At 39.7% G+C, this 23,012-nt stretch overlaps 2 protein-coding genes across 5 annotated transcripts in view; one reads left to right on the top strand and one right to left on the bottom strand.

Moving 5' to 3' along the window:
* The window catches only part of RSPH14 (radial spoke head 14 homolog), a 92,383-nt gene that overhangs the window by 3,099 nt on the left and 66,272 nt on the right, over nt 1–23,012 (bottom strand). The gene's annotated exons all lie outside the window — the stretch shown is intronic.
* The window catches only part of GNAZ (G protein subunit alpha z), a 67,922-nt gene continuing 56,187 nt past the window's right edge, over nt 11,278–23,012 (top strand). Inside the window, exons 1-2 of one of the 4 annotated variants that reach the window (XM_084539075.1) lie at nt 11,278–12,116; nt 12,215–12,764. The gene's annotated coding sequence lies outside the window, so the exon portion shown is untranslated. The other 3 variants (XM_084539074.1, XM_084539076.1, XM_084539073.1) reach the window with 3 other exon arrangements.

Below are 23,012 nucleotides of genomic sequence, written 5' to 3'. Positions count from 1 at the left end.
TGCCATGGGGAAGCAGAAAGCAGAACATACTGTCCACAAGCAACTCTCTGAAAACAAAATTCTCCAGCTGTCTTGTTGCTAAGGCTGCTTCTTTGGTTACCAACAGAATGTGTCTCCTTTTGAAGTGATTCACATGCAGTTAGATAAGGAAGTTTTGTGAGTAAGCGTCATCAAGGTGTTTTCAATTGAATCTTCCCGGTTAGAGATAAAAGGATGAGTGGGAAAAAAGATCTTAATGGCCTTTTGTAGTGCACTGGAGAAATCCCTCAACTTGACAGCCAGGTGAAAAACATGATTCTTGACCTAATCTAGAGGTTATTCTGTTGTACATATTTCTGAGGTTTTGATGACACTGAATAATATCTTATGTTACTAACTTAATAGGATCCATTTTTCTAATGCCAATGCAAAGAAATGCCCAGGGCTGGTACTATTACAGCTTTTACCATCTGCAGTACCTTTGGTGGTCACTTCCTGTGAGAATTCAGATAAATAAGGAAAAACAGATTCAGACAACTCACTCTTGAAGCTATCAATGTTTTAAAAATAAGGATTTTTCTGTGTACCAGAAAAAACAGCGTGGAAGGAAAGTGGGGAAAAAAACACTGTCTTTGAAGCTGTGTCTCTGTGTATCACTAGAGGGGAGTTGCATTTTCATAGTAGAAAAACCCAACTGTATATTTATTTTCCATAGAAGTACAAAAAGAAGAATATTCTCAAGGGGCAATTCACACTGTCCCCATACAAGATGTGGTAAAGGAAACCTGCACTGTTGCTCTGGCAGGAGACTCCAAGGGAGGTCCCTGAAAAGGAAGCAAAGATTGCACAGCTCACTCCATCACTTCTCATTAACTCCCCTGACAAGGATTATAGGTGTTCGGATTATACGCTATAGGTATAGAAGGGCTGGGGGTGGTTATAAGATGACATTCCCTCCTTTCAGTGACTGATTTTTTGTGTAGGTGCTTTCCAGATAACCTGTGATATTTTCAAATCCAGACTGCATCTGGACGATTTGACATTAATTTCATTCTTTCCATATAATTTAACATGCTGAATGTAAATGTAAATAGCAGTGACAAAGAATGGAAGTTTAAACTCCATGCTCCTCCAGAGCTTTGGGTAGCTGTAATTCACATGACAGCAGTCTGCTTTGAGATAGTGTCACACAACAAGTTTCATCATATCATTTCATAAGCCAATGCTAGCTCTCGCACAGAGTAGTCAGCATTCCACCTTGAGTCAAAAGAAACCGTTGCCTTTCTGTTTCTACTATTGCTGTAGCATTTTTGACTGTTCTCATGCTTGTAGATACACTTTTTTTCTTTCCTAGAGAGGTTCCCATCACTATTTTTCCATTTGGTTTCAAATATTTAATAGGCTTTTCTTTTTTTTAATCCATCATCTTTTTATTTTTATTTTATTTTATTTTATTTTATTTTATTTTATTTTATTTTATTTTATTTTATTTTATTTTATTTTATTTTATTTTATTTTATTTTATTTTATTTTATTTTATTTTATTTTATTTTATTTTATTTTATTTTATTTTATTTTATTTTATTTTATATTTCCTGCACTTCCCTCTTTTACAGGCCTTCCTTGCAGACTTTTTTCAATTCCCTTGATTGCTATTTCAGCATGTTCTCTGTAAGTATTCAATGTTCTGGTTTCACATCTTTGTGTCTGTGTCTTTCACTTGTCTTCTAATACGTTCAATTAATATATTCAACTAAACAGGCCTGCTTTCATTGGCCCTTGAGTTTATTCCTTCCATTTAATGTTTATTGACTTTCTTTGACTCAGCCATCTCTCATTCATTGCATTTACAATTCACGGCTTCTTTTGGTGCTAGCCTTTGCTATTGCACTGCATTCTCGAGTACCAAATATATAACAAAGACACTTTATGTCTTTCTGTTCCCATAAGCTGGCAAAATAATGTACAGAGCATTGTCTAAGCTTTTTTTCTGTGGTCAGAAATCCCTATGTATCTAGTGGATGCTTATTTTGTATGAACACTCAGGCTGTTTTCATTTTTTTAAATTGCTCTCTCTCTCTCTCTCTTTTTTTTTTTAACCAGGCCATCTTTCCTATCTACAGTTTTTGTCAAACTGTCCTATCCAAAATGCTATTGTACTACTGGAGGGAGCTTCCCAGATATAAATATAGAAACTAAGATGGATTGTTTGACCTTGTCAAATGTCTCAATGTGTAAAGAGAAAGAGGGTGGAGAGGAAGGGCCATCAACAACAGAAAAAAAAAAAAAAAAAAAAAAAAAAAAAAAGAGACTACCTAACAGTGAGACTGAAATTTCCAGGTGGAAATTCGTCATGGTTTTCTCAAGGGAACCAAATGGTGAAAGGTCTAGGGAGGTGAAAAGGAAAAGGGAGGAGACAGAATTAGTGGAGAGTTGTTTGAGTGTTGCTTGTAAATTAGATCCTTGCTTCTTACAGAACAAGCAATGGGCAGGGAAGGTAAGCTGATGTTTCCAGTAGTCACGTACTATTCTGGCATCCTCAGGGTCTTGACTTTTCATTGAAATGCTGTCCTTTCAGAGGTGCTTTATCTGTGCAGAGAGTGTTCCAGATACTCTGGACATAGTGAAGCAGGAGGGAAAAAAAGTTTTCAAAATGCAAATAGTTGTATTTGCAGCTCCATTGTTAACACCATTATTGATCTCTTTCTCTGAGACCTTGTAATCTTCCTTTGGGCTGCTTTTTATCTCAGCACTCATCTCTTCTTCCTCATAGCCCTTTGGCCACTCTCATTCTCCTTTTCCTGACTCTTTTTTCAAATAGACCTAAAGAGGTGTTGCCATTTATTCTGTTCTCTCAGTATGGCTGCAGGGCAAGTAAACAAATCAAATTTTGTAGAAAACAAAGAAGTCCTTTATAGCATATAACAGTGGTGTGTTGTTTTTCAATTACATAGAGCACTTAAATCACATTACACATTCTTTTCAGTACAAATGTCAGTTTTCAAATCAAAGCCCTTTAAATGTTTTAATAAGAAGCATAGCCAGAGAGAGATGTACAGTGTAGCACCACATAGTGAAATTGTATGTAAACACAGATTCTATATAATGTGAATGTTTTGTTAATTCCTCAGAGGTCTCTTTGAGACCTTCAGAAACTATCTAAAATGGTTCGGCATAGGAAGAGGCAGAAAATGAAAAGAAAAGCAGAGCCAGGCACAGCTGGAGTGAACAACGCCGCCCTGCATCCTGGTGTGCCAGCAACGCGTCCAGTGCACAGCAGCTGTGAAATCCCAGCGTGGGAGCTCACGAGCTGCAAGTAGCCAAATGATCCTGACAAAATTCTTACACCTAGCGGCTCTCTTGCTGCAATAGTTCAGCACGGTTTTAGAGGTAACAATGTGTTTATTGAATTAATGAGTGCTAGCATACATGATATACATTGAACAATGTTGCCTTTCTGAGTGCCAAGAGGATAGCAGCAGATCCCTCCCCGGCTTACCTTCCTTAATAACTCCTTGCTCATTACTGTTTAAATTGAAAAAATATCTTATTCTTTAGACTCCCTGAGAAGACTTCTGAGTCACCAGTCACAAGAGCATAGTTTGAGAACCCTGTAGTAGCTAACTTAATGATAAGATTCAGCATGTTGAGTTGCAGTGTTTCAGGCATTAAGGCTGTGTCAGGGAATACATTAAATATGATAATATTTGAAAATTTTCTTTCCAGTATGTTTGGAGCAGGAGACAGACCACAGTAAATGAAATAAAACTTATCTGCCTGCACCCCATCAGCCTTATCAAATCTTCCAATTAAAGATGAAAACTCTGTTGGTGTCTTTGAAAGACAGAATATTTTCCTCTTCTTTGCAATAATAATTCTCTGTCTTTCAGTAATAAGTTAAACAGGAATAAACAGTAGTGTCCCAAAGGACGCCTGTGCCTGGAGGCAAAGAATCATCTCTCATCAAGGACTGAGAGGTGGAAAGTCCCTATTTAAATAAACTGAAGAGCTACTTGGGCATTAGAGACCTGAGGAAAATACTGCAAATACTGGGATCTGACTAGAAATAGTAAGCATTTCTATTTCAAACTATTTCACATCTGTGCATCAGCTAAATGCATTTATCTTATAGCAGCCCTAGGGACATACCAGATATAAAATCACAACCTCGATAATAGTGTCTGTCATATTCTAACTAAAAATGCAATAGCGATGTAACTGCGTAAATAGCTGTATAACCATAGTAAGCATTATGGGATCTGCTCTTGTTGGAGCTACTGAGAATTTTTCCAGTACTGAGGATTTGGGGATGCGATGTGTATGAAAAACATTTAAAAAAAAAAAAAAAAGAAAAAAAAAAGTTATAAAAATATTAAAATGTCAGCAGGGTCCTTGAAAAACCTCTTTCAAGCAGCAACAAGAAATAGATAAGATTGGTCTGATAAATAAGTGGTAAGTAATTCTCAACAAAGAATAAAGAGACTCCTGTGCTATCTTGTTTCTGTTTTTAGAAACTTTGCTTTAGTATGTGTGAAATTGTTATATCAAAGCAGCACTGACAATAATTAACATAGAACATACAGCTAATATAACTGCACTAGCTTTGCTGCTATAATTTAGAAATCCAAGAAACAGATATCTTTTTAAAAAACATATATATATTTGTCATTTTGGTACTAAATAAGACTGCCTGTGCCATTCTGCTTGAAAGCAATGGGCTTAACCACCTAAATCATTTATGCCCCATGAGAAGATTAGTATCTAAATAACTTGGAGATTCTGGTCTACAGAGCGTCTTTGTCAGAGTACCTCTGGAAGTCCTGGGAATGAATTAGACAGAGTTGACTGTGTTTCACATAGAGACAGCTTCCAAACTGAAAAATAAATATTGGATTCTGATTTTGTACAAGAATTATCTACAGGGTAAAATCAATAATTGACTAAGACAAGTACCCTACTTCTGATGGTTGTCAGCCTCTCCTGTAGTAAAAATCACCAAAACCAATGCGGTGGTAGTTATGAAATATGCTCTCTGTTGTAGTAGTGAATAATCCATGATACACATGTGGATTGCTGGTCATTCGCACGGCATCAGAAGGTAGTGTCTAAAATGAAAGCAACTTTTCCTTCTTTTAATAAAACTGTATTCATTACCATATAAAAGAAAGCAAACAGTCAAAACGATGGTAAAATAGAACCAATGCTGGCTTATAAAGATTTTTCTAGCTATAATTGTTGCATATTCTTGCATGTTGGAGTACAAGCATTGATATTTCCTACAGGGTTTTTTTCCTCCATCAGAACTCTAGCTGTTTGCACCTCCCATAAAATTAATCTTTTGTTTTCTTAGTTTGTAACTTATATTCATGATCATCCGATATACTCAGGTGTGCAAATGCATATGCACACATGGGCTCAACTGATCACAATGCGTATCAATGACACAAATGAGGAAATTTCTCATATTTTCTTTCTCCGGTAAAGTATATTTCCTTTGTTCAGAGAGATTTTTATAAATTGTTAAAAGTAAAGACGGAAAATAACCCAGAGGATTTTTTTTCCTGTGTTCTTTTGGATAAAGAAGGAAATGTCATCCTGAAATTTATTAATTTCCTCCACAGGGAAGACTTTGCCAAAATGCAAGAGGGAAGGAAAACAGTCTGACATATGTACTACTTGCTCCAGAGTCCTCAGATCAATTACTGAGAGAGAAAATTAAAGCCCTGAGATAACTACTCTCAGAAAGCTGAGCCTTAGCCATGAATTCCTACCCAATTTCGCATTTTCCAAAGGAAAATTTCTCCTTTTTTGTCTTTTGGTTAGGAATGGAGACATGAAGTGATAGAATAAGACCAAAGGGACCAGTGCAGCCTCTTACCATAAGAGACTGCTGAATTCACTGCTCCCACAAATGCTGGCTATGAATTCAATCATTCACAGAAAACAATAGATTTAGTACATATGACACAGTCAATATGTTCAGAAGGTAACCCGGACTGGCACATCTGCAAGCACTAACTTAAATATCAGATTTTATGCTTAATACTAATCACATATACCAAGAGTGCAGAAAGTGTTAACAATTACTATAGCAAGTTTCAGTCACAGAAAAATTGATACTGTATGTGAGCACAACTATCAGTTTGACAAATGTTCATGTGATTATTACTTACATTGTAGTAAGCTTTAGAGATTCCTATGGAGAAGGAAGGTCTGCTGCATTGTAGAGGCTTGTAAAGAAATGTGAGAGACAGCTCATTTCCCAAATGGGTTATGGACGGGGCAAAAGGAGTGGGTGGGAAGGAAAGAGGCCAAAAGCTGTTTAATTCTTCAGGTTGAAGAGCTGAGAAATAACAAAGATCCGGTTTAGTGTCACTGTCCCAAAGTGCTCTTGTGGCTCCCCAGCCAGAGTCTTGTGGCCAGAGGACAGACACAAGCTGCTGACGCCCTGCCTGCTCCGACCCTTGGGCTGCCCCTGTTGCTGTGGAGGGAGACGGGGAGGCTGCCTGGGACCGAGGCTGGCTGGCCAGCGGGGAGCAGTGCGCAGGCAGGTGGCTTCCTCAGGGCCACAGCAGGTCTTGGTGTTGGTCGTGTTATTGTGGCATCTAATGCTTCCTGAGAGCTTGGAAGGTTGCTCTTTGGTGGACTGTAGTTTAAAACCCTTTCTACCAGTGTAAAACCTTTAAGGCTAACTGTCTTACAAGGCTTTAAGGCAAGAGAAATACACAGCTGCAAGATTTCAATTTTCAGAACTTCTGCTGAGAGAATAGTTATTGTTTTTTAAACAAACAAACAACACACTGTCTTCTCTTTTCAGACAGAAGGCTGAAAGACTAAAGCAATATTAATAAAATTCAAGAAATAATTTTGTTAACTATCATAAATTTCTGTTTCTGTAAGGCTATATCTGTGGAACTTGTATTCTGCACTACTGTATGGACTTCCTTTTTTCCATTTTCTTCATTGTTATAATTTTCTTCCATTTTTTTGGTCTATTTTCTTCAACTTTTTTTTTTTTTTTTTTTTTTTTTTTTTTTTTCCTACATTTAAAAATCTCTTGGTAGAGAATTTCAAAGAATAAACTGGTGAAATTGTAGCACTGACAAGCCCACTGGTTGTGTTTCCTGATCTAGCATGCTGGCAAAGCTGCAATAAGTTAATTTTATCCTACAGTTCACACTGCATGCAGTTGTGCCCAGAAGAGCTCAATTGAATGGTTAAAACTGATAAAATCTCTAGGAAAAGAAGAATGCAGTACTGTAGGCGGGTGAAATCCTTTTATACTTCAAATGGTCTGGCTTGGCAATTTTGTTCAAAATGAAGCTGGAGGAAATGCATCTCCATTAGACCGGTAGGCCCAGATGGCTGCACGACATGAGGGGAGCTGCATGGAAAGGCAGATAACGCTCCGCTTCCCACACAGGCCTGCTGCCTTGCAGATTCCACTTTTTCTGCGGAAAGCCACATTCTTAAGGAAAACTACTTACACTGCTCAATGAAAATTTCTTCCATTCTGGGTGAGGTTCTACAATAGGGCTTTCCAGTTTTTTAGTGCATATTTTAGTTCTGGCAATGAAAAATTCTTAAGTCTTAATTGAGTACCAAGGTATGAGCTGCTCTGGGGGTGATTTGTGCTTTGAAGTGATCCCCAGTAAAGGATGCTCTTGGGTTGAGAGCCCGATTCCTCCAGCAAGCTGTGAATCACAGATGTTGGCTGAAAGGAGTCTGTCACAAATAGGAACATGACTTAACAGTAAATACACTTTCTGCCTAGAGATGTTTTCCTGAATGAAGATCTCCAAGTGAACGCATAAAGGTGTTCCTGTAAAATGACCTTCTTATCATGTATTTGTAAAACAACCAAGGGCAGTAGGACCCAAGCAACAACAGTGAAATGAATCTGTTACTTAACCCAGACTAAAATACTAGGTCTAGCTTCTGGAAACATGCCAGATTAAAAGGTATGCACTTGGGTAGTGCTACTGATGTGCTTATATTTAAGAACATTACATACAGTGTATTCAAAACATTACGACCAGAAGCAGAGACAGTCGTATTTGCAGCAGTTATAAGAGATACCAGCAGCTATTTACTCAGCTGATGAAATTACTGCCATTTTAATATAATCTTTTTAAAACCAGCACTGAGACAAGTAACTCTGAAAGCTATGTTAACTGAAAGATGTGCTGGGGTGTTTATCCATTTAGTCAGTTCAGGCGAAGTTAGCACAATGTGCTTTGCCCACTGTGCTGGCTCAATTGCCCAGTTAGTCAGTAAGGGGTTCCAGTGGCCAGACGTAGGCATCTAACACCAATTCAACCATCCTTGGGTACCTGAGGCATCTGTCTGTGACTGTCGGGTATGACATAAGGCCAGCAGGACACTGGGACGTTTCTAAGGTGCAGCAGGAGGCAGACGGGATATCCTTGAAAGCTGAAAGTAGTCCCAGAGTCTTGTGTCTGGACCTGTCCCAGAGACATGTCTGGAGGCCGAATTGCTTCCTGAGTCACTGCCATTTGTTTGTTGGATCGATCTTGTGTGCGCCCGTGAGAGTGCAAGAGCTCTCTTTTAAAGTAGGAGTGGCAAATCACAAAAATCAGAAGTCACATTTACTCATTTCTCAATTAGTTTATCACCAACGTAGTCCTAGACTGAACTGGCCTTGCAGTTTTTCACCCCCCCCGGAACTGCTTCGGGAGGGGCAGTGAGCAGTTACAGCCAGCTGAAAGCACCGCTTTGTGCATCTCTGCCAGTGACCACCAGTGGGGTATGTATGTGGTATCTTTACAGAGATACAAAATTAGCCATGACCTAACATGGAGAAAGTGTACAATTATTTAAATTCCATTACTTAAACCTGACTGCAGCCATCCAGTTATTTACAGAACTGCTCTGGCATCCAAAGCCCCTGTAGTAAAGCTACCTGAGTGTCCACAGCATCATTTCTGTTGGTTCCCAGAATTACCTCTGTGCCCTCAAACAAAATTTGCAGCCTTTTTTAAACTACCAACTTCTTTTTCCTGTTAATCAGATATTAGAAGGAAATGCAATTGTAAAAAAAAATAGTGCCTGCTGAAATTGTAGCTACAGCTCGTGGCTCCTACATGAAGTAAAATTATCATCTGTAAAGGATATAAAGAAATATGAAATTGGATTAAAATTATTTTTCTAAGTATCTATTAAAATATATATAAACAGTTATTTTAAGGCCCCAGTTTGATGCTTTTTCAAGTAGGGGCAAAAACATCAGTGAAGAAAAATTAACTGAAATCAAGACATTGCCTCTTTTTATTTGTTTATTATTGTAAAAATAAACAAAACCCAAATGCCTGCCTGTAACCTCAGGTGGGAGAGACCTACTTTCAACTCACTGCTTCAATGAATATTTAATCATTCATGCGAAGTGGAAAACCTTCAATCAGGAAGATTGGAGGAGGGAAAAAGGTATCCCAAGAGTAACCTAGAGCCTGTTGCTCAGAGCACTTTAATAGGACATCTGAGGCTGGTATTTTTTGTTTTAAAAGATTTAGTTTCAAAAAAAGTTTTTTTTTTCTGTTGAAAATGTCTTTGCTAAAATAATTTCTGGCATTCTTTAATTGCATCTCCTTGGGTGCAATTCCCTAAGGATCTGTATGTTTCAATCTCAAGTGATTTTGTCAGCCGTTTGCATTTCACTGATCTTTCATTCTGTGCTGTACTAAATGATCCCCTATTTCTTTTGGGGTTAAAGTTTGAGATGTTGTGTTCCACACCCCCTTCCCTTACCCTTGATAACAAAGAATGAGGAAAGAATATATATATTTTTTTCTTAACTCCATCTTCTTCATGGTATCTCTGTAGCATTCTTCACGTGGAGGTTCTGAAGGAGTCAGGGCCCACGTACCCAGCACAAAGCTTATGAGAAGCGAGGACTGCTGTGAAGTTAAGCACACAGGAAAGCCAGCATATCTTTCAGGGCTCTAGGCAAGCCTCCAAGCAGCTGTCCACCAGCTGCTGGATTTAATGCTTTTTTTTCTAGACTTGGCTTCAGTGGCAAGTGCTGATTCAGCAGCCAAGCCCATGACTGTGAACTGCAGATACAGTAGGTATAATAAAGCCATGAAAGAATGTAGAGGCACTTACATTTTGAGGGTTTGGTTGGTTTTTCTTTTTTATTTATTTTTTGTCTGTTGGAAAACTAAGGAAGTCCTTCTCTTTAGTTGTTTGTGGTGTCAGCTGTAATCCATTATCTGGGCTCACATTCTCAAGTATCTCGCGTGAAGGAGATAGGAAGATTAAACGGTTGATACGAAGTGAAGCCCTCTGCTACCTGAAGGATATGAGAACAAGATAAAAATGCGAAAACCTGGTAGAAAGTGAATTTTCATCCTAAGTGATAAAGTGAAAGGTGTTCAGGCTGATACCACCTCCTGGTAGGTGCATTCATGATTTTTTCACCCCATCTCACAGCCACTGGTACAAAGCAACAATTTGCCAGATATTTATAAATACCAGGTTCCAGTCATCTTCACTTGATGCTATTTTAACATCTTCCAGGTGAGAAAAAGGGTTAAAAATAAAAATATAGACTTTTTATTCTTCTCTAAACGTTCTGTTCAGTTCTTCATGCTCAAAGAGAATCACAGACCTGCCTATAAATATCTAACCCAGATATACAATTGCTTGTTAAAAAGAGGGTGTTTGGTAGAAGATTGAATGAAATAGAAAACGTCTTTTATTATATTTTCATTACAGACCAGATGTGGCCTCTCAGTTTTCCCTCTATCATTTGGAGATGTACATTCACCAAGAACATTGTATGTGTGCTTATAAATATTTTGATGTTGTCATGGTATAATAAGGGTAATTGATTAGAAAAATCCCTATGGGATTTTGCACTTAAGAGCATGTTTCTGTTCTAGCACTATTGTCTTCAAACTAAGTGTGTGCGAATGCATCTATTTTGATTGATCCCAACCAGAAAGCAACAGTAAACAGGCAAGGACTTGGCTTTTGGTCAATGAGCTGCACTGGCAGGCTGAGTGATCCTTGTGCAGCTGGGGGTTCCAGTAGGCTGTGTTCTAGAAGCTGCACACCAACAGCCAAATGCTGCTCCCTTCACATTAAAACCTGCTCTAAAACAGCAAAAAATGTGCGACCTACCTGACATGGAAGAGAGAGCAGAGATCCTGTCAGCTCATCACTGTTTCTTCAAACTACTAGACAAATCACTACTTCCAGGCAAAAAAGGTAACACAAACTATTAATTTTCAGTATATATGTGTATATCTTCAGGCTGTCTATGTAGAAAAATACCATTTAGAGCACTGAGCTAAAGAAATATGTTTTGACACCCCATCTGACATTGGGATGTACGCTATTTTGAGCCATATATTTCCCTTCAAGTTCCTCTGGGGGCTCAGCAACATGTAGTGCAATCACTATGAGCTGAAAGGCCCTGAGTGAGAAGTTCTGGGTGCAGGACAAGGTGCCGTTGAAGAAAACAGACAGATCTGCTGCTTTGTTTTTTGGATGAGTTGGGTTTTAACTCTGCCATTAATGAACAGCAAGCTCCCGTACTGTGGTGTTGAAATAAAACCCCCCAACTTCTCAGAGGACAACCCACCCCGTTACTTGCATGCTGCATGCTGATGATCCTTCCCGTACAACACCTGATCTACTGTTAAGTGCCTCCCACAAAACTGCAAGATAGCAAGCATTTTGTTGTATCAGTCAAAAATACTGAAAGTGCTGAAAGCTCTAGAGAGCATGTGAATGAAGATCGTCCTACCCAGGATGATGGCAGTTGATGCTGATTTTTCTACTGAAGTTGGTAAATGTGTGGAAGATGCTTTTCTCAGATATGAAGTACTATACTGAAGATACACGTAATGCGACAGTTTCTATAGTAACTACTTGTTCTTTATGGAGGAGCAGATTAAACCTGTACACCTTGTTATTGTTCTTTCATCCTATTATCTAGACTACTCAGCTACCACAGATGTGCTGCTCTGTTCCATTCCCTTGCCAACGGAACTATGTCAGGGCTTTACGCACCTGCAAGCAAAGAGCACCTTTGGGACACAAAGCGCTCTTGGAACGTAACTGACCGCTGCCTGATCGTATGAAAGTGTCAAAGGATGTAGATACATTGTGAGGTATCAGAAGCTAAAATTTCAAAATTAAGTTGTAGAGATGAAAGGATGATCTATTACCTCTTTTTTTTTTTTTTTTTTTTTTTTTTTTTTTTTTTAAGATGGAAGATGGGGTGCATTTATGATTTGAACACTGCCATTTTGCTGAGAAAACAAGGCCAGTTACGTGTATGACATTTCTTTTCGGAATGCTAGGAGTTCACCAGACAAACTTTGCCTGTGGTGTACTCGCATGGTGTGAACAAGACCTCAGATGTGTTACCTCTAGGAACCACACGGTACACCAATTCCTAGCTCTTATTTCTGTGCAAGAAAAATAATGTTGGTACCTTGTGTTTTACACTAAAACATTTCATTGTTATAATTCCTGATAATCTCAGCACTGCAAGTGGTCTCATTGACAGGAATCGGATGCTTTCTGCACTGCGTTAGACTCGTGGAAAAAATGCCTGCATTCCACCTATGCCTGAGCGCCTTCGTTGCCGTCTCCAGCAGAAATGCATCAGCAATAAATCGCGGTTATGAAACTGGCGGGGCAGGGAGGCATCATCGCTGCGTGGCCGGGGCTGCAGGCTCCGCAGCGCAGCCAGCGTGGCAAGGCGGCTCGGAGGAGAAAGACGCCAGGTGAAAACGACGCAGGACGCGAAGAGGGTAAATCCGCGGAGGAGGAGGAGGAGGAGGAGGAGGAGGAAGAAGAGGGTGGTCAGCGCTATCTGGAAACGCCGCACCGCGCGGTGCGGGACGCGCACGGAGCCCCCTGCCCGGTGCTGGGGCCGGGAGGAGAGCAGGGACGGGCCCCGCGGCGCCGGGTGCTCGCCCCCCGCGGGTACGCGCGCTGCCGGACGCGCGCCCCCGCCCCGGGAGCCGCCCGCGGGGCCCCGCCGTTGCCACGGCAACGGGTGCTCACCGCCCCCAGCTCCTCCTCTCCCCCCCTCTCCGCGCCCCCAGCCCCGAGCGCCTCCTGCCTGCCGCCGGGGCACGGCGAGCGCACCCGCTGCCGCATTTTGGGGGGGGGAAAGGGCGGAGAGAGAGGAAAAAAAAAAAAAAAAAAAAAAAAAAAAAGGAGGCTTTTGGATGTTGTGTTCCTGGAGGAAAGCGGGGAGGCGCTGGCTCTGCCTCCTGCTCGGGCCGCGGGGGTAGCGTCTGCGGCCGCGGATGTGCGGGGGGCCGGGGAGGCGGCGGCGGGGGCGAGCGCCCGCCCCGATGGACTGAGCGGCGGCCAGGCGAGGAGAGGCGAAGGAGAGGCGAGGAGAGGAGCGGCGAGGTGGGTGCGCGAGCGGCCGCGGTCCCCTTGCCCTCCCCGGCAGGTCGCTGCTCCGAGCCTCCCGCTCCGGGCGGCTCCGAAAGGCGCGGGGGCTCCCGCGGGGGAAGGCGCAGCGCGGGGAGGCGGCGAGGGATGGCTGGGGCGGCGGGTCCGGCCCGATGACCTTCTCCGGGGGTACCGGCCTCCCCTCGGTGGCTGCTGCCGCTGCAGCCCGCTCCCTTCCCCGCAGAGCTGCCGTCGCCCTGCCCTAGCTCCAGGGCCGCTGGCAGCCCCCGGGAACCTCCGCCGGCAGCTGCCGAGGACGGCCCCGGCGGGTGCCGAGAGGATGCTCGGGGGGGGCCAAAGCTCTGCCTCCGTCCTGCGCCCCCCGTGCCGAGCAGGGCGAGGTTGCAGCCCGTTAACCTGCACCTGTGGACGGCTCCAGCCGCAGCTGCCAAGCGCAAGTTTTTTTTTGGTACGTTCGCTTCTGCGTTTTGGGTAAGCGAGGGATGCACGCAGAGCCAGCAGCTCGGTGTCAGTCTGCTGACCGACAGCAAGCGGGCGGCCGCTTCGTCTCTGGTACTGCCGCTGATCTGCTCCGGGTTTGGCTGTTCCACTGCAGAACTGCCGGTAACGTGTTCTCGCAGTGTTTGCTCTGGAGGCTACTGACCGATCTGAGCAACGTTTTCCTGTGCAAGACTGGTGAAAAACTCGCTGGATTGCCATTCAGCATTTCTTTATATCTCTATACTCGCCCATACTGTCGTGCCCACCATTTGTTTTTTATTTGGGTTCCACGTTTCGCGCCACTGTGGGTCACACCCTTCGGGCGGCCGTCAGAATTTCTCCTGCAAAGGTTACAGCAGCAGGTCAGGTAGAAAGCCACAAGTATCGTGAATGCTTACTTGTGGATCATAAAGGAGTAAAAATGAGCATGTATTTTGTGCTTCCTTAGGGAAAATTGTGGCTGACTTTGTGGAGGGAGACATCTGAAGTCCAAGTTGATGCCTTAAGTGCTGTTATAGGCAGAAGCGGTGGCTTTTCAACAGGGCACGTATTTGCTAACTGACAAGATACAGGTACAGGGATGCAGCTCTGCAGAACAGAGAGGTTTTTGCTGGTAACTTGTCTGTCTCCATCAAATCGTTTGGTTGGAAGCTGTTGCCCAGAAGCACAGATCCCTGTCCTTGGGTAGAGGACATTATTACAGGCTAGGCCTCTGTGTACAGAAGGATGAAGTTCTAGTCTTCAGCAAGCCAGTGATGAGTGAAATCAAGAGAACATCTTAGCTATATGGAGTATTTAGAATAAAATCTTGTATCTCCCATTACAAAAGCACTGATTTGCATTTTCAAAGAACCCCATTTTGCCTGCATATGCATGCACACAGAAAGAAAAAAGGCAGATGAAATCCATGTAAGGCCACAGAGATTTTGTTTTGGCAATGGGCCTTACGGAGGTGAATAAACTCTGCTACATAAAGAATGTGCCACCTCCATCTGAGGAGTATGGTCTTGGCACTGTGCTGGCCACTGGTGGACCAAACTGGAGGACTCTTCCGGAGGCATTGTTGCTTTGAAGTCAGATTTTGGAAGCTTTTGGTGCTACTCAGTGTTTCAGCTACATGCCTTGGGTTTGAATTTAACTATGATAATCTAAAAATAACCAACCAGGTAGTGCTGGAGGACTGAAGTGAAAGTGTTCTGGTTGTCTCAGTTTGGATTACATAGTAATGGAATAAGGTATATTACATTTTAAGAAATCAAGGCAGAAGCAGAAGACAGTAATTTCTCCCTTCTTCTTAAGGAATCTACCTGCTGCGATGTGGGGAAGGGGATAAGCAGAGGGATAAGGATAACAGAAAATTCAGTAGCCAATAACAGCTTAAATCCTTCAATGGTGAAGTCAGCTCTTCCTCTCCAACCTAAGCAGATAATGATTTTGACAGCAGATAGAGACTTGGATGACATGTAGTGGTGAGGCAATATAAAGGAATTGTGTCTCCCCTTTTCTCCTGAATTAAAGAAAAATGCCCTCTATTCTTTTCGGCTAAATCACCATAATTCTACTTATTTCAGAAGATATTCTCCAGATATTTGTAACTGGAAATAAGAACTGAATCTGAGTAACTCTGTGTAAAGGTTTGGTCCTGCTTTCATGAGAGTCATTGGAAGTTTTGTCACTAATGTCAGTGGGACAGAGCCCAGGCTCAATACGAGCACACATTCACCAATCAGATTCTCCCATGCCCTCTAGGATCAACAATGTTGAATAGTTTTGTAGCAGACTTCAGTGAGGTCATGGTCTCAATGACAAATTCTGTAACTCTTTACGGGCATCACAAGCTTTAATTTATAAATTATCAATGATTATTAATCATGTTCTTGTAACTGAGAAAATTGTAGGGTCATTGCTAAAACACTGGCCTCCCATAAATGCTGGTAATGCTGACGTTACCCACCTCCAGCAGTAACAGCCTACTACAGGAGCAGTTAACTATTTTATTTTATCTAAGATAACTCTTAAACCAAAACCCTTCAAAATGAAAATACTGGCATAATTAGATGTAATATTATTTATACTTCGTGAGATAAATTGTATTTTTATTTAAAAACCAAGATTAAATTATGTTTCTTGTGATCCCCAAGGTATCCAGAGTAAACTCACATCCATTATTAGTCACAATAGATTCGCTCCAGTCTGCCTGGGAGGAGAATTTGATTTACAATTATGTTATATTCAAAGTTCGTGTTTTTATTAAACTTTACAGAATCTATGCATAATGATTAAGAAGTCCAAATTTCAACAAAATAAAAAAAATGGTTTCAAAATAACAAAAGGGAAAAAACAGAGTGATTCAACACAAATAGAATTGACTCCCTTCTCAAAGTCCCCTTGCAATTTCAGGTCCATGGAATACACAGAACGAGATAGTGAAATTCATCTCTTATTTATTCTCCTATTAAATCTAGAATTGCCACAAATTAGCAATTGAAGTCATCCTAGCTTTATGCCAGTGTAATCAAGAACATAATTTAACCCTTGAATGAAAGCTAGAGAGAAAATAGGCTTCTCTCTCAACTGTTGCTTTTCATTAACACTGATAGGCATTGGTGAAATAGGATGGAAGGAATAGATTATTGAATGGCCATCATTTCTAAGTTACCTAGGCTCCAGACATTTGTTACTATCAAAAAAAAAATAAAAAAATAAAATCATAACTAGAAGAAAAAAAAAAAAAAGGAAAAATTTCAGAAGGCAACAATTTCCTTTTTTTCTTTTTTCTTTTTTTTTTTTTTTTTTTTAGACTTCTGTAGCTTACAACATTATCTATCGTTCAGCAGAAACTCAGCTCTCCCCAGAATCCCATTTTATTATTTAGCATTGGACATGTAATGTATATTTAGAGAACACAGTTTTATCCAACAAATCCTATTTTCCTCTGCCCTTGTTTTCTCTCTAAGCCCCTTACACCAGAAGCCTGTTTCTGGTCTGGATTGCTAAGTCATCACATCAAAAAGACAAGTGTGATAACATTTCCAGACAATTCCATGCTACAGAAATAGCCTGTGAAAATACTAGTGATGATGTTGGCCAATAGAAAGACATAAAGAGGCAAATTTGAAAAAACAAATTCAAAGTCTAAGTATTCATTATACTGTTATATTGCTGTGCATATAGGAAAGTTAACAAATTATTTTCTCTGTGTATTTTGCACACCTGAAAACCATTAAGTGTACGCAATTAAAAAAGCTGGTTCATACAGTGGGGGGACAAACAAAACTTGTCTTTATATGTCCATTCAAAATAGAATGAGATTAGCATACATGTAAAGTTGTGAGATGCAAAAAAGAACAATAATAACCAGAAAGTAGATAATCATTTCTTATGAACTACAACTTGTTAATCTAAAATTTTTTTACAGTGGATTTATGCAATAGTAATTCCCTGGACTTTGCAGTTGGAAGGATTCCAACTTAGATATCTTAGATATCCCACTTAGATACCACTTAGATACTTACAATGGGTCATGTACGTATGGGTTGTTGGTAAAGCTTTCCATAGAGTTGGTGGAGCAAAAAACCAGATTTGTACAGTGCAATTTACCAAACTATATTTCGATCACTATCTTAGACTGAGATGAACTGACCTCTAGAAATGACCGTTTGTCCCACTGGCTACAAAAGAAGCAGCGGGACTAGCTGAGAGGTAGCCACCTACGTGCATATGCTCTATCTGGACAGATGAGTGCCACTCTTATTGTCTATATTGTATTGCATTAACCAATTTTAACTATGTAATTATGATGACATTTTCGTATTTTATCACAAATATTTAATAACATAGTAGTACTCCCACCCCTACCTAACAACCCTGTTTTATTTGATAGTACCTAGGCTAGCAGACTATTTTCTTCCTCTAACCATATCTTAATAATGCCATTTTACTGTGGAGGAAGGACTCCGCTCAAATAGTATAGTAACACAGGTCTTTTATCCATTTTTTCCTACTACTATGGGTAGTAATTGTAGCATGCGTTCCCAATGTGTTTCAACCCTTATTTTGCATGCCTGCTTTCTGTATTTTCCAACCTTATTGAGACAATTTGGGATAACTACCTTTATCTTCCCCAAACACAGTGACACAAATACAGACAGCATATCAAATGTTGATGCACAAACACAGTTGACACAGTTGTGTTGTGAAAAGAAAAAACACAATGAAACTGTATTGTAATCAATTCAGATGAAAGTGTCATGGCATGGTAACAGAAACACAGCTGGATGTTTAGCTCTGAGAGGGCTTGCTGTTTGGATAGGGTAAGTACCTGGTTATTATATCTCTTCCTTTAAAAGAGAAATACACATATGATTCAGGAGAATACTTAAGTATTATGCAGGGGATGTCTTGTTGAAAATAATACAGTTCATGTCACTGTTTTGCTGTTTTTTTTTTTTTATTACATTTTTTTTCCTCTGGGTACCTATCAGCCCAAGGCATAAAATTTGAATATTTCATATGTATAAACAAAATATTATTTTATTTGGATAGAGGTATATAATAACCATTTACACGTATATGTAAATTAGACTTATTTTTCTGACTGGATAAGGAAAGAAAGTATACCAGCTGTTGACTGTCCCCAGTATTTATGCTCTGGCAGAAGATTTAAACTGATATCACTTATGACTTTTTTATTTATTGTAAATAAATAAAATCTATATGTAAAGTAATGCATATGATATTAATCAAATCCATTCTAAACTAAAATATACAAGAATAAATTCTGTTGCACTAGAGCATCTCCCTGTATTGCTAGTGAGTTGACAGTGTCCTTCAAAATACCTTTACTGCAACTGGCTCTTGGTAGGAAGATTTTCTCTCAAGATGCCTTTCAGTGCCTGGTCTTTTAATTTTGGCAGAGTCAGAGAGCTAAAATAGAAGCCATTTTGTAACTGGCAGATATTTTTATATTTTTACAATTGGTAAGAAGGTATTGTGCTTTCATTTTGTATTGCTCAGTAATGGTAGACTCTTTCCTTAAACAGTAATTTCAGAGACATGTTTTTACCTCCTTTTCAATCCATTTATGTCCGTGAACAGATAAACTTACCTTAATTTGTAATTCAGTGACATTTATGATGGTATTTCAAATTCTAAGTTTAGCTTACTTCAAATTTGAACAATTGTTCTATTATCATATTGTTTCCATTCCCTGACTTGATGTGCATAAGTCCTCTGCTGTGAATGTTCCCAGAAGCAGATCTGAACTTTGCCTCATGACTGTGATTACGTATGTATAAAGTTTGTTTTCTTTGCAAGTGTGTTCACAAAAACACACAGAATACTGAAGCCTTTCTACAATTTTTGTAAGTTATGGGAAAAAATACTTGGATGCTAATTTTAACAATGTATTAATTCAAGGGATTAGAGATTGTTTGTTGTTTCAAATATGGTCAGATTTTAGACTGAAATGCACAGTTCCTATATCAGTACAATAGTCTTTGATTCCACAGGTCGATTAAATATATAGTGGTCTAAAAACATGAAAATATCAGGCATTAGCATCAACAAGAAGTAGGAATCTCTGTCTTAACACTGCAAATGACAACTCTCCATTTTTGCAAAGAGGACTGATTATACACTGCCATCCTGAGCAATTCTATGTAACAGAAGTTAAAACAGTGGTGAAGTAATAGCCTACCACTGAGAAAAAGAACTCAGTTTATTGGTTCTGATACAGTCCTGTTCTCTGCCAGTGCAAGTGGGTTATTAAATGGGAAAATTAAATGCTGACAGAGAATATTCCCGTGGTCTGTGACAAGAAAAGTGTCTCTCCATGTCGTGTTGTTGGCCTAGCAACTCTTCACTTCTTCTCACTTCTGCAGCCAAGGAAACCAAGAACAGCCACTGCTATCATGGCCTCATGGGATCATACCTGGAAACTTCTAATTCATGCTGAGGTACAGACAGCTCTAAAATGAAGGTTGGATCATGAAAAAACATTTTCCCAAATTCATATCTTAAACTAAGCATACTGGACTAGAACTATCTGAGATTCTCTGTATTTTTGACTAATTCATATTGCTTTTCCAGTCATGTCTTCTGATCCTGGCAAACAGTGAATGCCGAATAGAAAATACTGCAATATCCTAATTCAGAAATTATTTAGGCAGGATATTTTTTGTAAGAACTGATCTGAAAGAAATGTGTAGTGCCTATTATATCAAAAATATACTTTAAAAGGAAAGTTGGACACACAATTACATGGAACTCTAGAATTATACTATGAAGTTAATTAACAAATGATAGGTGAACTTCTCAGTGAGCAGAACAATCATCTTCCTTCTTACCAAACTCTTAGAATGATTCTACTAATAACGTTATTTTATTCTGGGAGAATTTCATGCAAGTCACATTCAAGTGAGTACAAAGACTGCAAAGTGCTCTTCCATGACCCTATGGTCTATATTGCTTCTGTACTTTTCCACCAGTCTTACATAAGAATCAAATGGAAAAGGCTGACTAAATGGAAGTTTATAGTACCCCACAAAAAAACGCCTCTAAGATGGACAAGCAATTAACAATTACCCAGTATCATCTATAGGACTACCTTTGAAATAAAGGAAAACAAAACGAAAGAAAAAACACCCTGTTCATGAAAACATTTGTATTTAAATGCTTAAAAATAATTTTGGTTGATATTATCAGGGCAGTGGCCAACTGAAAAAGCAAGAGTTCTTGTTCTTTCCCATTAGTGGGAAAGCACAGGAAAGCCCATGAAAACCTATGCAGTTCTCATTCCATACTCAGCCTGTAATTCTGAACTAGAGAGCTTTTATTACGCTAGGGATGCCTCCCTGTGTTATCCTGAATAAGCTTACCAAATGAGCTGACTGGAGACAAATGATAAGTTTGGCTGTCAGAACAAAGAAAGGCTAAATTTGATTTAAAATCTGAATGAATGTAAGAACTCTTGCTGGGGTATGACTTGTTAGTCCTCACTGAAAATAACTTTGGGGTAAAATAATTGAGGTGTTTTCCTTCCTCCTGCTGTCAAATTCTTGTTGAATAACAGTCCTCTGATCACAACTAATAAAAATGCCATTAAAGGCATCTCATGTTACATGGTCAGCAAAATAATACAGATTTACACTGGGCAAATATTTTAATTATTTTGAAAAGTATTTTTAAAAATAAAATTTGAACTTTGTATATGCTTGTATTTGATTTGTATGTCAGAGTAAATGTGATACACAGAATGTGTACAGTTCCCCCAAATTAATCTGTTTTTATCTACTTTATGGTGAAACATGATAATATTATCAGAGAGAATTTCAAACATACTGTTTTGATCAAACATATCATTTTGGTATTCTTGGACAGTATCTTACTCTTGGTGTTGCTTGTCTCCATATATAGGTAGTCTGTGATTAATCCAAGCTTATCTATATGACTGTTATTTTGGTTTCTGGATGCTTAATGTTCTCATGATTTATCAGTCAAGAATTATTCACAGAACTCATTGAAAGCTTACATAAACAAGTCAATTCAAGAAAATAATAAAGTGCTTGTAAATGTTTATGTAAAGGAGGCCAGATGGAATGCTGTCAATCTATAATGGCACTGTTCATATTCAGCAATGAAATATGATGTGCAAATGGAATTTTTTTAGACATGTTGTTTATTATCTGTCTTTACGTAAGTTGTGAAGAAGACAGATCTGATGGAGTTAGATTAAGAGCCATCAACCTCATCACCTGGTTCACTTGGTGTCTGCATCTATTTTGTCAGAATCATCAATTATAGATTCCGTATTTTTTTAAATATAACTTAAAATGGTATTTCAGAGTTATCTAGTTATAAAATCCCTATGAATACTATTTTTTTTCTACAAATAAATTCTCCAGCTTGTATTAGAATTGGCCAGAGGCAGGTGGAGATCTAGAGAATACAAGCAGTACAAAGTTCATATTTAAAAGATTTCAGAAAACAGTATTTCACCTTAATGGACAAACCCTACTCTGCAACCAACACAAAAAATGTGAAGGGACAGCTAAAGCTATTCGTATCCAGAGCACCCATTTACACTACCTCATGGCAGATATGAGAAAAACTTGTACCTCCTTCTTAAGGACTGACAAAAAACATCTCCAGAAAGACAAGGTGACAAAATCTGTATTTTGATGACACACGTAAATACCTGAGGTGTGGGAGACAGAGGGATTTGGCCAACCTCTTTTCAGTGGTTTGTGGGGTCAGGACAAGGAGTAATGGTCACAAGATAGAGCACAGGAAGTTCTGCACCAACATGCAAAAGAACTTCTTCACGTTGAGGGTGACGGATCACTGGAACAGGCTGCGCAGGGAGGTTGTGGAGTCTCCTTCTCTGGAGATATTTAAGGCCCATCTGGATGTCTACCTGGGCAGCCTGCTCTAAGGAACCTGCTTTGGCAAGGGGGTTGGATCCGATGATCTTTCGAGGTCCCTTCTAACCCCTTCAGTTTTGTGATTCTGTGATCTACTGTCTTGTTCTGTTACTTCTATGCCATTCCTGTGTCTCTAAAACAACAAGCTTAGGGATATGGTTTAGTGGGGACTGCTAGCATTAGGTCAGAGGTTGGACTCGATGATCTTGAGGTCTCTTCCAACCTAGAAATTCTGTGATTCTGTGAAAAGTATTTAAAACTTATAGTGGATATTTCCCTAATGTGTGGAACCTTCAGTAGGCAAAGGCATGACTCAAATTGTTTGTAGTTTTCCTCCTGAAGTACTTGGTGCAAAAGATAGCTTGGGAGGAGACTGCTAGTGGGTGTGATTTCAGTGGCACTGCCTCTTAATGGGATTGCTGCCAGCTGGTAGAGCTTGAAATAAAATTCCAATTGCTTTAAGGTGGGTGAAGTGTTTAGCTATTTCTTTCATTTGTCTGACTTTGGAGGAGGTAGGAAAATGCCTGATGAGGTATTTTCCTTGTGCTGAGGGGTAAGAAATTTTATATTTCTTGTTTTCTAGAATACTTTGAGCTTTTTGGGTTGATATTACATAAGGACTTATTACTTGTAAGAACAATTGTGTGAGGAATTTTCAGTCTTGCAACGGTAAAGGTGCAAAAGCTGTTTAAGAGTCACTGAAGGCATCAAAAGGCAGTATTCATC

This window comes from Aythya ferina, assembly GCF_964211825.1.
Source record: "Aythya ferina genome assembly, chromosome: 17".
Taxonomy (NCBI): domain Eukaryota; kingdom Metazoa; phylum Chordata; class Aves; order Anseriformes; family Anatidae; genus Aythya; species Aythya ferina.
The sequence above is the reverse complement of the archived record's forward strand: the minus strand, read 5'-3'. Positions and strand labels throughout refer to the sequence as shown.